Source organism: Panulirus ornatus, chromosome 21, assembly GCF_036320965.1.
Source record: "Panulirus ornatus isolate Po-2019 chromosome 21, ASM3632096v1, whole genome shotgun sequence".
NCBI lineage: Eukaryota > Metazoa > Arthropoda > Malacostraca > Decapoda > Palinuridae > Panulirus > Panulirus ornatus.
In genome coordinates, this window is record NC_092244.1 from 18,514,053 (window position 1) to 18,530,711 (window position 16,659).

Below are 16,659 nucleotides of genomic sequence, written 5' to 3' on the forward strand. Positions count from 1 at the left end.
GGGACTGTACACCATGGCAGCGTCCGGTCTCGGACGCGCCCACGTCCATGACCTTGAGTGTACACAATCACGAAACGTGTTTCGTTATACTTGGCTGTATGCCGGAATACACCAAGCCAACGGTGTAATTTCTTGCATTACAACGTAATTCCACATTCATGGACAACGTTTATCATTGGTGAGAAATGATTCGAAAATCCCAGGATCAGTCCCAAAATTAGGGGCATTTTTTGCAAGTAGAATGCCAAGATATCCCAGAACTGCACTTAAAATCCCAAGATCTTGTGTGTGTGTGTGTGTGTGTGTGTGTGTGTATGTGTGTGTGTGCGGGGGTTGAGAGGAGGATAGCAAGAAGGGGTAATACTGCTCTGAACCAGGACGACAGTGGCTCTCAACTTCCCTTCCCTGGTCCTGGGTTGCTGTCTTTTTCTTTCTCTTCTTCCTAGACACGTCTGCGTCGCGGGCATTCAGTCCACAAAAGCGCACACTCGCTCCATCTAACACACACACAACACACGACGTGTGGCCCACACGACTCTGTATAATTTCTTTCCCCCCCTCTAGATATTTCTGCGGTGAGCACTACGCGCTACGCCAACCTATACGGGTAAGCCCATATCTAGGGCACTGGTATGTAGCTAGGCACTCTCTTCATAACAAACAGTGTCGCCCCTGAAACAAGATATCTTAAAGTGGGTTTTGTTATGGTTTCTTAAATTCTGATGTGGGTTTGTGGTTTACAACTGCCGAGGACATGCAGGCTGCCAACGTCACGTTATGACCACCAACTGGATAAAGAAAAAAGTGAACATCATCTTCAGACGTGCGAAATGATCATATACAACCATATCCACTCTCACTGTATGCATCACCATGGTTGGTGGAATGGGTTTTTGAGTTACCTAATCATTCAACACACCTATGAACTGTGAAAACAAAATGTTATGCATAAAGAAATATATAAAAACGTCAGATATCTTCCTCTATAATTCGGTTCCATGATATTCTAATCAATGCTATGTATATTTGGTATATAATTCCTGATTCATATTATGTATACTTAGTATACAACACGTGGGGTTGTCGGAATTACTGTAGAAAGTGATCATAGGCCACATACGTTAGCTTAGGTAACTGTAACTCTCTCATGTAACTCTCTGTACCTCGTAATGTACAATGGCTGTGACCACGTGACCCGTCATGGGTTCACTGGATCACGGCATGTCGTCCAGTTAAGGAAGACGTGTCGTGTCTTCGGCCTAGAGATGATGAGTGCGGTCATTTCATCCCAGCCATCTCAAAGGTAAAGTTATTTCAGTCCAAGAATAACTCCGGCCAGGACAAGCACTCAACAGGGATCAATATTAGACCCAATGTCAATAGACAGGAGTGGCATGACTCCACAGGGTTCAACCCTGCCTCCCCACCTCCCAAGCCTTACGTGAAGCAGCCACACTCACCGTGTATCCTCACCTCACAATGAGTAGGACATGGTACCCGGCCTCTCACGGTAACTACAGCGTTAAGCAACAAGATGCGGTGGTCGCTGCTCGACACCTGAGGTATCCAGACCACTAACATCATGCTATTTCCTGCCGCTTCATGTGGTAAGCTTAGGACTTGTCTACCAGCTGGTCACGTGAGGCTTCTCTTACGCCTACATGGATCATGTATATCCATACAGAGAAGACTCTGGTGACGAGGAAGTGATATCCATTTACAGTTGTAAATTACAAAAGTATTGTGTCATGCAACGAGATAAGCGCCTTATCGTGCAAATCTGGATGAGACTGATACTTGGGCTTCGATCTATATGATAAGTATTTTGGCATGATAGCTTATGACACTGCACAGGCGGGATCAGCTGTTGTTTATGTTTGGTTCTCCACCAGATTATTGTTGGAGGCCTAATGGAAAACACACGCTAAATGAATTAATGATACATAACTCTTCACAGAGCATTTACTCTCCTCCCCCTCCTCAAAACTTTCATAACATAATATAAATAGGACGAATTTAGACTACGATATGTAGTTCTGATTTAAGTGCATATAGCGCCGAAGAAACTTAATTCGTGCCATCCAGATTCAGTGAAAAAGCAAAGAAAACTACAATCCCAAAGCTGAGTATATCCATGATCTGATCTCCAGCCAGCAATCTCCCCTCGCCGACACACAAGGCATCTGTCGGTATATTACCTTACAATCCGCCTCTATTCAAATGGAGCAGATCACGGGCATACGGACACCTTTGGTGAAAAAGGGCTTGTGTAGAACTGGTGTCCCACAGCTCCTCAGAGCGGCAGAGGTTCAGGGACGCCCGCCAACCCCCTAGGGCTGACGTGCCACCACGTAAGGTAAGGAATATCTCGTGGTGTTGTTGGTCAGTCCACTGACTACCCCGGAGACCAGAGAAAATATGGAGATATTCCCAATACCTCTGATTATTTGCGATATTCCTAGGTGAGGCCTGAATAATATGAACTCGTACTACATAATTCACGAACAAGAAAAAAGTAAAAAGTCTGTCTTTCTAGGTTTTTTTCTATTTTCTTAGTAAATCATTCATTTCATACGCACTAATGGCTTCATTATCATAACATGAATTTCAGTTGAAGTTCAGACAAAAGATATGAGGAAGTTCCTCCTGTCAGGACGGTTTTATATCACGTCTAGTCCAAGGACGGAACGATCTGACCCCCGAAGGACGGAACGGTCTGACCCCCAAAGGACGGAACGGTCTGACCGCCGAAGGACGGAACGGTCTGACCCCCAAAGGACGGAACGGTCTGATCCCCAGAGGACGGAACGGTCTGACCCCCAGAGGACGGAACGGTTTGACCCCCAAAGGACGGAACGGTCTGAAACCCGAAGGACGGAATGGTTTGATCCCCGAAGGACGGAACGTTCTGACCGCCGAAGGACGGAACGTTCTGACCCCCAAAGGACGGAACGATCTGACCCCCAAAGGACGGAACGTTCTGTCCCCCAAAGGACGGAACGATCTGATTCCCAGAGGACGGAACGATCTGATCCCCAGAGGACGGAACGGTCTGATCCCCAAAGGACGGAACGGTCTGACCCCTGAAGGAAAATGAGAAGAGATTTCTTCCTTGTACCTCCTACCCTGAAGTCCTTCGGACACGCAGGAATGTTTACCACAGACATCCTAGTGTAGCCAGGATGAAAAAAGAATCTAATTCTTTTTCTCTGATGCTTCACGATAACAAGTACGTAAAGACGTTCTGGAAAGCTGGGACACAGGCGGAGATAATGCCTTCGTAACACAAGGATCGCATTTCTTAAAATAAGCCATTCATTCAATAATGGAAATTAATATCTAAGAGTAATGTGAACCTTACATCTCAAAAGAACAAACATCTCTGGTTCTTACATAAACATCTGAGGATTGATCACCAGCAAGTGGTCCTATCTATCCAACTACATCACACAGACCATTATCTACTAACCACCAGGATACGTATGGAGACGCCTCACCATGTCTCTCCATCCATTCGCACCTGTTCATCATCCTAATAACGTCAAGCAGCCCTGAAGGCCCAAATAAGCATAGGAGACAATTAAACTCAACGATTAGACTTCGTGCAGTCTTCCACTAAACTAACCTGACGGGGCTCACACCAGAGTCCTGAGGGTCGTCTATATTCAGAACAAAAATAAGTGATAAAAACAGTTCATGATCAGCACACTGACCAAACCACAGACAGGTTTTGTCCCCTGAAATGCACGGTTTACCCGTGCCTTCCTGCCGTGCAGCGCCGTGCAGGTGGCCGGCGTTATGTTGACCTAAGCCTATATAAACCAAGTCGACCTCATACGCATGTGGGTGGAATCTGTATGCTACGTCACTGGCCCTAAACAAAGAAAACGTGCTTTCACTAAGCGAACGAAAACGGAGATTCATCTACACTTTGCTCACACTTTCTATAACTATCCTTACAGTATCCATAACTTCCCTCGCAGTTTCCATACCTTCCCTCACAGTATCCATACCTTCCCTCACAGTATCCATACCTTCCCTCACAGTATCCATAACTTCCCTCGCAGTTTCCTTGCCTTTCTAGACACTCATTTGCTTGCTCGAATCAACTGAGGTTCAGGGCCACGTGACGTCACAAGTCGGCCTGCGCGGCCGGGTCCGTATTTTGTAGTCAGAGTGGGTTGACTTGGTATGTATAGATAGGCTTAGACGCTTACACTGTCACACCAAACAACTAACATCTTGAGCTGAAAACAGTAACCACTTGAATGACTAGACTGGCCATAGTGCCCTCCCTGCCTTACACGTTAACACATCATGAATAAGATAGTCTAATTAATAAACCCTGAGGCGCAAGGTTATATGTCAAAATCATTAGAGTAATGACCATTATAACATACAGCAATGTACAGTAACATAACTCAAAAGTAACACAAAAAACTTATACACCTGAATATATAGATATGTATACATGAAAGTACCAATACGCGAAATAAGACAAATATATACTTAACGTCGTAAGTAACAGATAAATGCATACTTAACGTCATAAGTAGCAGATAAATGCATACTTAACGCCTTAAGTAGGAGATAAATGCATACTTAACGTCGTAATTAACAGACAAATTTATACTTAACGTCATAAGTAGCAGATAAATGCATACTTTACGTCGTAAGTAACAGATAAATGCATACTTAACGTCGTAAGTAGCAGATAGATGCATACTTAACGTCGCAAGTAACAGATAAATGCATACTTAACATCATAAGTAGTGGATAAATGCATACTTAACGTCGTAAGTAGCAGATAAATGCATACTTAACGTCATAAGTAGAAGATAAATGCATACTTAACGTCGTACGTAACAGCCAAATGTATACTTAACGTCGTAACAGACAAATGTATACTTGACGTCGTAACAGACAAATGTATACTTGACGTCGTAACAGACAAATGTATACTTGACGTCGTAACAGACAAATGTATACTTGACGTCGTAAGTAACAGAAGAATGTACACTTAATGTCGTAGGTAACAGAAGAATATACACTTAATGTCGTAGGTAACAGAAGAATGTATACTTAATGTCGTAGGTAACAGAAGAATGTATACTTAATGTCGTAGGTAACAGAAGAATGTACACTTAATGTCGTAGGTAACAGAAGAATGTATACTTAATGTCGTAGGTAACAGAAGAATGTATACTTAATGTCGTAGGTAACAGAAGAATGTATACTTAATGTCGTAGGTAACAGAAGAATGTACACTTAATGTCGTAGGTAACAGAAGAATGTATACTTAATGTCGTAACAGAAGAATGTATAGCTAATGTCACAAGTAACAGACGAATAATACTTAATGTCGTAAGTAACAGAAGAATGTATACTTAATGTCGTAGGTAACAGAAGAATGTATACTTAATGTCGTAGGTAACAGAAGAATGTACACTTAATGTCGTAGGTAACAGAAGAATGTACACTTAATGTCGTAGGTAACAGAAGAATGTATACTTAATGTCGTAAGTAACAGAAGAATGTATACTTAATGTCGTAGGTAACAGAAGAATGTATACTTAATGTCGTAGGTAACAGAAGAATGTATACTTAATGTCGTAAGTAACAGAAGAATGTATAGCTAAATGTCACAAGTAACAGACGAATAATACTTAATGTCGTAAGTAACAGGAGGCTCCAAATCATTGCCAGCAAACAACATACTGAAAAGAATTCAGCGGCACAGATCAAACTGAGTCACAGAGTATCATATGATAGTCAACATGGTAGAGAAAAACTATCCTCTTGACAAGACTAAGATGGACTGACCAGTATTTCGAGCACAAGAAAATGAACCAATATACAAATTAATCATCCATCAATATACAAATTAATCATCCATCAATATACAAATTAATCATCCATCAATATACAAATTAATCATCCATCAAACAGAACCCTGATGTGTAATGAACGGGTCAATTAATGGAACAAGAGAAGTATAAAGTCGTGACCAGAACAAATCATAAAAACATAATAACAACAACAATTCAGCTTCAGAAAAGGCAAACACTATTCACATGATAACACACGTGTAATGATAAGGTCAAATGAAATGAAACCTATGTACCCAGCACGCAGTGAGGAGGCCACTTGCAAAACCGAAGAGTATTGATATCAGCACACGTACCAGACTTAACAACATTAACGAGAATCCACAGAACTAATACCATCGAAACTTACAGCTTGTACTTCAATAAGAGCTGCAACCACTTGAAGATGCATATAACAACGTATACAATAATATAGGAGCACATGTTATGGGTTGGAACCTCTTACTGGGCCCAACAACCACCTCTGCACACCTTCCAACCTTCTGTGATGGCCATCCTCTCATCTGGAATCAGCCACAAGGATGTACACATGCCTCATCTTCCATGATGGGGAGTCTCCTTCTGTTCTCACAATACAAATCTTCCCAGATAAATACATCACAACGGTGCATATGAACAATGGTGTTACAGTCAATGCAATTCAATCCTCTTATAATGGCTCGCCGATAAATCGGGTACCTGGTTTAGGATAGAGTGTGTATATATATATATATATATATATATATATATATATATATATATATATATATATATATATATATATCTCTCGTTTTTTTTTTTTTTTTTTTTTTTTTTTTTTTCCAAAAGAAGGAACAGAGAATTGGGCCAGGTGAGGGTATTCCCTGAAAGGCCCAGTCCTCTGTTCTTAACGCTACCTCGCTAATGCGGGAAATGGCGAATAGTTTGAAAGAAAGAAAAAATATATATATATATATATATATATATATATATATATATCAGGGCATGTGAGGCGTCCGGGGTAAACCATGGAAAGCTGTGTAGGTATGTATATTTGCGTGTGTGGACGTGTGTATGTACATGTGTATGGGGGGGGTTGGGCCATTTCTTTCGTCTGTTTCCTTGCGCTACCTCGCAAACGCGGGAGACAGCGACGAGGTATAAAAAAAAAAATATATATATATATATATATATATAAAAGGGGGTGACTGTATTGTTGACTGGTTGGTAAGGTTATTTAATGTATGTATGACTCATGGTGAGGTGCCTGACGACTGGCGGAATGCTTGCATAGTGCCATTGTATAAAGGCAAAGGGGATAAGAGTGAGTGCTCAAATTACAGAGGTATAAGTTTGTTGAGTGTTCCTGGGAAATTATATGGGAGGGTATTGATTGAGAGGGTGAAGGCATGTACAGAGCATCAGATTGGGGAAGAGCAGTGTGGTTTCAGAAGTGGTAGAGGATGTGTGGATCAGGTCTTTGCTTTGAAGAATGTATGTGAAAAATACTTAGGAAAGCAAATGGATTTGTATGTGGCATTTATGGATCTGGAGAAGGCATATGATAGAGTTGACAGAGATGCTCTGTGGAAGGTATTAAGAATATATGGTGTGGGAGGCAAGTTGTTAGAAGCAGCGAAAAGTTATTATCGAGGACGTAAGGCATGTGTACGTGTAGGAAGAGAGGAAAGTGATTGGTTCTCAGTGAATGTAGGTTTGCGGCAAGGGTGTGTGATGTCTCCATGGTTGTTTAATTTGTTTATGGATGGAGTTGTTAGGGAGGTGAATGCAAGAGTTTTGGAAAGAGGGGCAAGTATGCAGTCTGTTATGGATGAGAGAGCTTGAAAAGTGAGTCAGTTGTTGTTCGCTGATGATACAGCGCTGGTGGCTGATTCATGTGAGAAACTGCAGAAGCTGGTGACTGAGTTTGTGAAAGAAGAAAGCTGAGAGTAAATGTGAATAAGAGTAAGGTTATTAGGTACAGTAGGGTTGAGGGTCAAGTCAATTGGGAGGTAAGTTTGAATGGAGAAAAACTGGAGGAAGTGAAGTGTTTTAGATATCTGGGAGTGGATTTGGCAGCGGATGGAACCATGGAAGCGGAAATGAATCATACGGGTGGGGGAGGGGGCGAAAATTATGGGAGCCTTGAAGAATGTGTGGAAGTCGAGAACATTATCTTGGAAAGCAAAAATGGGTATGTTTGAAGGAATAGTGGTTCCAACAGTGTTATATGGTTGCGAGGCGTGGGCTATAGGTAGAGTTGTGCGCAGGAGGGTGGATGTGCTGTAAATGAGATGTTTGAGGACAATATGTACTGTGAGGTGGTTTGATCGAGTAAGTAATAATAGGGTAAGAGAGATGTGTGGTAATAAAAAAAAAAAGAGTGGTTGAGAGAGTAGAAGAGTGTGTTTTGAAATGGTTTGGTCACAGGGAGAGAATGAGTGAGGAAAGATTGACCAAGAGGATATGTGTGTCGGAGGTGGAGGGAACGAGGAGAAGTGGGAGACCAAATTGGAGGTGGAAAGATGGAGTGAAAAAGATTTTGAGTGATCGGGGCCTGAACATGCAGGAGAGTGAAAGGCGTGCAAGGAATAGAGTGAATTGGAACGATGTGGTATACCGGGGTCGTAGTGCTGTCAGTGGATTGAACTAGGGCATGTGAAGCGTCTGGGGTAAACCATGGAAAGTTCTGTGGGACCTGGATGTGGAAAGGGAAGCTGTGGTTTCGGTGCATTATTACATGACAGCTAGAGACTGAGTGTGAACGAATGGGGCCTTTGTTGTCTTTTCCTAGCGCTACCTCGCACACAAGCGGGGGGAGGGGGTTGCTATTTCATGTGTGGCGAGGTGGCGATGGGAATGAATAAAGGCAGACTATGAATTATGTACATGTGTATATATGTATATGTCTGTGTGTGTATATATGTATACGTTAAGATGTGTAGGTATGTATATTTGCGTGTGTGGACGTATGTAGATACATGTGTATGGGGGTGGGTTGGGCCATTTCTTTCGTCTGTTTCCTTGCGCTACCTCGCAAACGCGGGAAACAGCGACAAAGCAAAAAAAAAAAAATATATATATATATATATATATATATATATATATATATATATATATATATATATATATATATATAAAGATGTTTTGGAAGGAGGTAAATAAAGTGCGTAAGACAAGGGAGCAAATGGGAACTTCAGTGAAGGGGGCTAATGAGGAAGTGATAACAAGTAATGGTGATGTGAGAACGAGATGCAGTCAGTATTTAGAAGGTTTGTTGAATTTGTTTGATGATAGAGTGGCAGATATAGGGTGTTTTAGTCGAGGTGGTGTGCAAAGTGAGAGGGTTAGGGAGAATGATTTGGTAAACAGAGAAGAGGTAGTAAAAGCTTTGCGGAAAATGAAACCCGGCAAGGCAGCAGGTTTGGATGGTATTGCAGTGGAATTTATTAAAAAAGGGGGTGACTGTATTGTTGACTGGTTGGTAAGGTTATTTAATGTATGTATGATTCATGGTGAGGTGCCTGAGGATTGGCGGAATGCGTGCATGGTGCCATTGTACAAAGGCAAAGGGGATAAGAGTGAGTGCTCAAATTACAGAGGTATAAGTTTGTTGAGTATTCCTGGTAAATTATATGGGAGGGTATTGATTGAGAGAGTGAAGGCATGTACAGAGCATCAGATTGGGGAAGAGCAGTGTCGTTTCAGAAGTGGTAGAGGGTGTGTGGATCAGGTGTTTGCTTTGAAGAATGTATGTGTAGAATACTTAGAAAAGGAAATGGATTTGTATGTAGCATTTATGGATCTGGAGAAGGCATATGATAGAGTTGACAGAGATGCTCTCTGGAAGGTATTAAGAATATATGGTGTGGGAGGCAAGTTGTTAGAAGCAGTGAAAAGTTTTTATCGAGGATGTAAGGCATGTGTACGTGTAGGAAGAGAGGAAAGTGATTGGTTCTCAGTGAATGTAGGTTTGCGGCAGGGGTGTGTGATGTCTCCATGGTTGTTTAATTTGTTTATGGATGGGGTTGTTAGGGAGGTGAATGCAAGAGTTTTGGAAAGAGGGGCAAGTATGAAGTCTGTTGTGGATGAGAGAGCTTGGGAAGTGAGTCAGTTGTTGTTCGCTGATGATACAGCGCTGGTGGCTGATTCATGTGAGAAACTGCAGAAGCTGGTGACTGAGTTTGGTAGGTAAAGTGTGTGAAAGAAGACAGTTAAGAGTAAATGTGAATAAGAGCAAGGTTATTAGGTACAGTAGGGTTGAGGGTCAAGTCAATTGGGAGGAAAGTTTGAATGGAGAAAAACTGGAGGAAGTAAAGTGTTTTAGATATCTGGGAGTGGATCTGGCAGCGGATGGAACCATGGAAGTGGAAGTGAATCATAGGGTGGGGGAGGGGGAGATAATTCTGGGAGCCTTGAAGAATGTTTGGAAGTCGAGAACATTATCTCGGAAAGCAAAAATGGGTATGTTTGAAGGCATAGTGGTTCCAACAATGTTTTACGGTTGCGAGGCGTGGGCTATGGATAGAGTTGTGCGCAGGAGGATGGATGTGCTGGATATGAGATGTTTGAGGACAATATGTGGTGTGAGGTGGTTTGATCGAGTAAGTAATGTAAGGGTAAGAGAGATGTGTGGAAATAAAAAGAGTATGGTTGAGAGAGCAGAAGAGGGTGTTTTGAAATGGTTTGGTCACATGGAGAGAATGAGTGAGGAAAGATTGACCAAGAGGATATATGTGTCAGAGGTGGAGGGAACGAGAAGTGGGAGACCAAATTGGAGGTGGAAAGATGGAGTGAAAAATGTTTTGAGTGATCGGGGCCTGAACATGCAGGAGGGTGAAAGGCGTGCAAGGAATAGAGTGAATTGGAACGATGTGGTATACCGGGGTGGACGTGCTGTCAGTGCATTGAACCAGGACATGTGAAGCTTCTGGGGTAAACCATGGAAAGTTCTGTGGGGCCTGGATGTGGAAAGGGAGCTGTGGTTTCGGTGCATTATTACATGACAGCTAGAGACCGAGTGTGAACGAATGGAGCCTCTGTTGTCTTTTCCTAGCGCTACCTCGCACACATGAGGGGGGAGGGGGGTTGTTATTCCATGTGTGGCGAGGTGGCGATGGGAATAATAAAGGCAGACAGTATGAATTATGTACATGTGCATATATGTATATGTCTGTGTGTGTATATATATGTGTACATTGACATGTATAGGTATGTATATTTGCGTTGGTGGACGTGTATGTATATACATGTGTATGTGGGTGGGTTGAGCCATTTCTTTCGTCTGTTTCCTTGCGCTACCTCGCTAACGCGGGAGACAGCGACAAAGCAAAATAAATAAATAATATATATATATATATATATATATATATATATATATATATATATATATATATATATACCATAACTGATTGTCGTTTCCCGCGTTAGCAAGGTAGCTCCAGGAGCAAACGAAGAAAGCTCTCATGGGTAATGCACCGAGACCACAGTTCCCTATCCACGACCAGGCCCCACAGACCTCTCCATGGTTCATCCCGGCCGCTTGACTTGCCATGATTCAGTCTAATGAGAACAAGTCGACCATATATATATATATATATATATATATATATATATATATATATATATATATATATATATATATATATATATATATTTTCATTTTATTTTCTATCTCTTATTCTTTTCATACTATTCGCCATCTCCCGCGTTAGCGAGGTAGCGTTAAGAATAGAGGACTGGGCCTTTGAGGGAAATCCTCACTTGGCCCCTTTCTCTGTTCCTTCTTTTGGAAAATTAAAAACGAGAGGGGAGGATTTCCAGCCCACCGTTCCCTCCCCTTTTAGTCGCCTTCTACGACACGCAGGGAATACGTAGGAAGTATTCTTTCTCTCCTATCCCCAGGGATAATATATACATATATATATATATATATATATATATATATATATATATATATATATATATATATATACAGTCCGGAAGGTTTGTGGATGACAGACAAAAGTCTGTACTCACTCCTCATTAAAATCAAAGTTCCTTTTAAAAAGCGCAAACACACGGTATCGTCAACCTAGGCACGTGCTGGGGCATTCCTCGCACTGCTGGCAAATTACAAGTTTTCAATACAGCAACATTCTCAGTAACGGCTGAGTCAACGGTGATAACACAGCTTGATATGTGACGCAGCGAACATGCGAACATAACAGTAGTGCCCTTTTGCCTTGCTTACCCTGGTCAAACTGATTGCCTACAGCATTTGAGAGTCGAGAACTGGAAAGAATGAGGCGATAGGATAAGCATGAGGATCATGTGCTTCACAGCTGTAATAACATGTCGTCACAATGGACAATGAGTCCCACAAAGACTCCAGCATACCTTGGATTGGCGATTCCCTCTTGGCCTCTGAACCGTCCCTCTTCTTATTTGAGCCCAGGAGGTGTGTCAGTATCAAGGTCATAAGTCGGTCGGAAATAACAACGACCCTGCAATACACAAGCAAAAGTCCGGCACTAATCTGCTATTCCTGTACCCCCGTGCATGCATGCACGACATACATACTCCTCCATTTATGACACTGCTAACTTTAGGCGCTTGTTTATTATAGATCATACGATAATCCTCCGGAACTCGCTCTGTATTCTTAAGACATGGACGGAAGACAGAATCAAAAGTCTCCAAAGGAGTTCGTAATACCAACGCACTTTTTGTACTTTTCCATAGCGACCATCCCTATCTAGATTCCTATTGCCAAGCCTTTAGTGCCCAAGTCCTTGTCGTGGGAGCAACCTCAAAATGAAAGCTTTACTGAAACTTAAGCAACAAAACGCTTACAGGATTTCCTAAACTTCCCCAGCTACTGACAGCCATGAGCGAATAATGCCTCACCTTATGCCACCACCACTACCACTATCCATCACATACGACGGGCCCACCTCTCATTTATAATTTCAGACGAGTCTGGCTCAAATTTGAAATCGTTATATCATGAAACTTCCCGACTTATTGCTCTTTCCCATTTGTAAATGCTCTTTGTCTAATCCCAGCTCAAAGAGCGTAGCACTCACTCCCTCTGACTTAAAATTGCAGTCTTCCGGTAATATCCAGTAAGATAAACATTGGTCCGCAGTCACACTGTGCATTGTCTTTCTGACGTATGATCAAAGTGCTCTCGCTACCAGTGTGGGGAGTAGCATTACATACGACTGAGGGAGTGTCCACAACCTGGTGGTAGTCTGACTGCCTCATGCCCTGGTGAATGGTGCCTGACATACCTCTGGACGAGGTGGACGTAGTCTCCTAATATCACGTGAATCTGCCACACGGGTGTTTTCGTAACCCAGAACCGTATTTCTAAATCGTTCCCGAAGTAACTTTCTTCCACACCTACAATGAACCTTTCCAACGAGTTCTGACGATGGTCCTGGTTTTACCTGTACCCAAATCATGACCAACAGGCAGTCTTGGACGTCCTACGTTTTCGTAATCATAAATAAGTTGAGAATCAATCATTCCTGTGTATACCTCATGCGAGCTCAACCTGACAATACTTAGTACATCTCACGACTGTATGTGTTCCCTCATAATCTTCCATATCAGACAGATGTCGGTCTGGAGGACGACTCTCCATGCGAAAGGCGTTTTATCCTCCACATACGGCGAGTGTCCCACCGCCACGTCCCAAGCCGAGTGAACGACACACCAGACATTCGAGATAGCCTTATCCCATGAACAGCTGACGGGGTCTAATACCTGAGACATTTACATCCTCAACCTTTACATTCATCTGGGATGTCAATCCGTTACGGCCTGGATGATGTGCTACGGTGTCTTATTTATGATGGCTTATATATTCCACCGAGAACCACAGCTATGAACTCTTGACTCATAATTATCTGAAGGAATTGCCTTGGAAATAGTGAACGTGCAGAGAATGGTGTTCTGTGATCGTTCTGGTCGGTGTGGCCGCTGATTCATCATGTGGGAACCAATTCACAAAATCTAACATAATTATCTGTCTTGAATGAGACAGATGACAGAGGTCCCTTAGCCTAAGTATCTGTAAATCCAGTGTGGACATGTGATGAACTTGTTATTCAAGTATTTTAACTTCAGTGTAAGGACACTTTTGCTCATAGCATTATGAGCTCATCAAGATAAGTCAAAAACAAAAATAAGAGTTCTTAGACATCTTTCATGGAGAGCACAGCAGCTGTATGTACCCGTGTTATCTCCAATATCGTCAGCCATCTTTGGCTGTCAATACCTCACTCTAATCAGTGGATCCATCTATACCTGGGTGGGAGCTCCCTTAAGCGCTACGGATTATCCTCAGCATATTTGGAACAAAATCCTGAGCAATCACCGACTGCAAGACTTTCTAACGTTATGAGGTATCAGACGACAGAGTTGTATATCAGTACGACAACATGTCTCGTGAAATGAGTTCCTTTCAGAGATATGGTTCACATTAACGGGGCTCAGTGAGGGTTCCGTCCTTTGAAGCTATGCAGTGCTCTCCCCCAGTCCTGGTCAACCTGATTGAAAACACTGTCCTGGGAAACCATGCAAGACTTCTTGTCACACAACTGCGAACGAATGACTGAGGGTTCAGCGTCAGTGAAGTCATGGGTCGTATTCATGAGAAAGTATTGCTTCGTCCCTGGACAACACATCTGTGTTTCCTTCACCTTGCATATTCTCGGGGATGGAACTAAATTCTTGTCTGGTCAAAGGCGACGACGAGTCTCTACGACCGTTGTCCTGAAATTACTCTTCCATGGGAGCATGATCACTGAACACATGAGATGGTTATCCAGCCTCTCAGTCTCCTACGTGACATATTTTTGTGTAGGGAAGGAGAGTTTTACACTCGTGGTGTCCAGTCTCTTGTGTATATGTACCATGTCTTTAATCCTCTGTATGTTCGCAAACTCACACACATCCCAGCCTAAGCCAGGTACCTATTCATCGATCAGCCCGAGGGGAGGATGAACACCTGGGTTGAGTCTAGGCCGACTGCCACACCCAGATTCGAACCCATGCAGATCCGACCATCACACCACTACGCCACCGCATAAAGTTGTGGTTGTGTATGAAAGTCACAGCAAATGATCGTCACGTCACTGCTTAAGGGATGTTTCTAGTCCTTTACTGGAAGCATCTGTCGCCGTTGGGAAGGCTCCATGATGTTTAGAAAACCTAAGAACGGGAACCATAGCTAAGATACACTTTAATGTTTTCAATAAAAGAATACTGTGGTTTTCTCTCCACCTAATTCGAAAACCTAAGAACGGAAGCCATATTAAAGCAGCACTTAAGTTTTCAAAAAAAAAAATGTAGTACTCTCCACCTAAGAATGTGAACCAAAATTATATTACACTTTAACGTTTTCAAAAAAACAATTATCGTAGCTCTCACCACCTCAATGTTTGATCATTCCTAATCATACAAGTAAACAGCGTGGCTAACGTAGCCAGCACATATAATCTCCTTGTTAACCATCCACTGACCCTGGAACCCGTTATACATGATAGCTACTCGTACCTACAACAGTACGAGATGCCCTTGTTCACTTATTGAAAAGTCTACACTTGAACCAACTGACGATATGATGAATCATCTCCACACTGTCTTACGTTCCACCAGAGGGATAACGAAACGTCTCAGACACTGACGTTCTGAGTCAGTCTGTTCTCAAAACAACAGCTAAGAACTGTTCGACACACCACGTACAGTACATCATTCGGGCGCCCTGAGCCCCATGGACAACTAAAATCAGTAATGTTCTTAGGAGACCAGGATCGCACACGTAGGCATAGACGCTCATGCAATGTTCCTACGCCGGAATTGAGGTGGACAGTTCCTTAAAAGCCTCACTGCTCTTGTCTGCAACGTGTTGCAAGTGAGGGGCGTTATGGAGCGATAAAAGGAATGTTTATATGACAATGACACTCAGGCAGCGTCAGCCGACCACTCGACAAAATGTAACCTTTTTTTTCAGGGACCAAAATTCAGGGCCGTTACCCCACGTCTCATTTCCTGCAGTTGTGTATGATCAGCCATGGAGCAGGGAGGGTAGCGAGCGATTATGTAAATTGCTTTAGTGACAGGTTCCAGAATCATTGTGTTCAGTGACTATCTATTCAGTAATATGGCTTAATCAATCATGTGGTAATGTATTTGTTTGACTGTGACCACAGCATACAATATCTAATTCATTCTTTTTAACAGGGTAGTCTATATTATAGTAGCAGGGTAGTCTATAGTATAGCAGCAGGGTAGGCTATTGTATAGCAGCAGGGTAGTCTATTGTGTAGCAGCAGGGTAGTCTATAGTATAACAGCAGGGTAGGCTATAGTATAGCAGCAGGGAAGTCTATATTATAGTAGCAGGGTAATCTATATTATAGTAGTCTATGTTATAGCAGCAGGGTAGTCTATAGTATAGCAGCAGGGTAGGCTATAGTATAGCAGCAGGGTAGTCTATATTATAGTAGCAGGGTAGTCTATATCATAGCAGCAGGGTAGTCTATCGTATAGCAGCAGGGTAGTCTATGGTATAGAAGGGTAGTCTACAGTATAGCAGCAGGGTAGTCTATATCATAGTAGCAGGGTAGTCTATAGTATAGCAGCAGGGTAGTCTATGGTATAGCAGCAGGGTAGTCAATAGTATAGCAGCAGGGTAGTCTATATTATAGTAGCAGGGTAGTCTATATTATAGTAGCAGGGTAGTCTATAGTATAGCAGCAGGGTAGTCTATACTATAGTAGCAGGGTAGTCTATATTATAGCAGCAGGGTAGTCTATTGTATA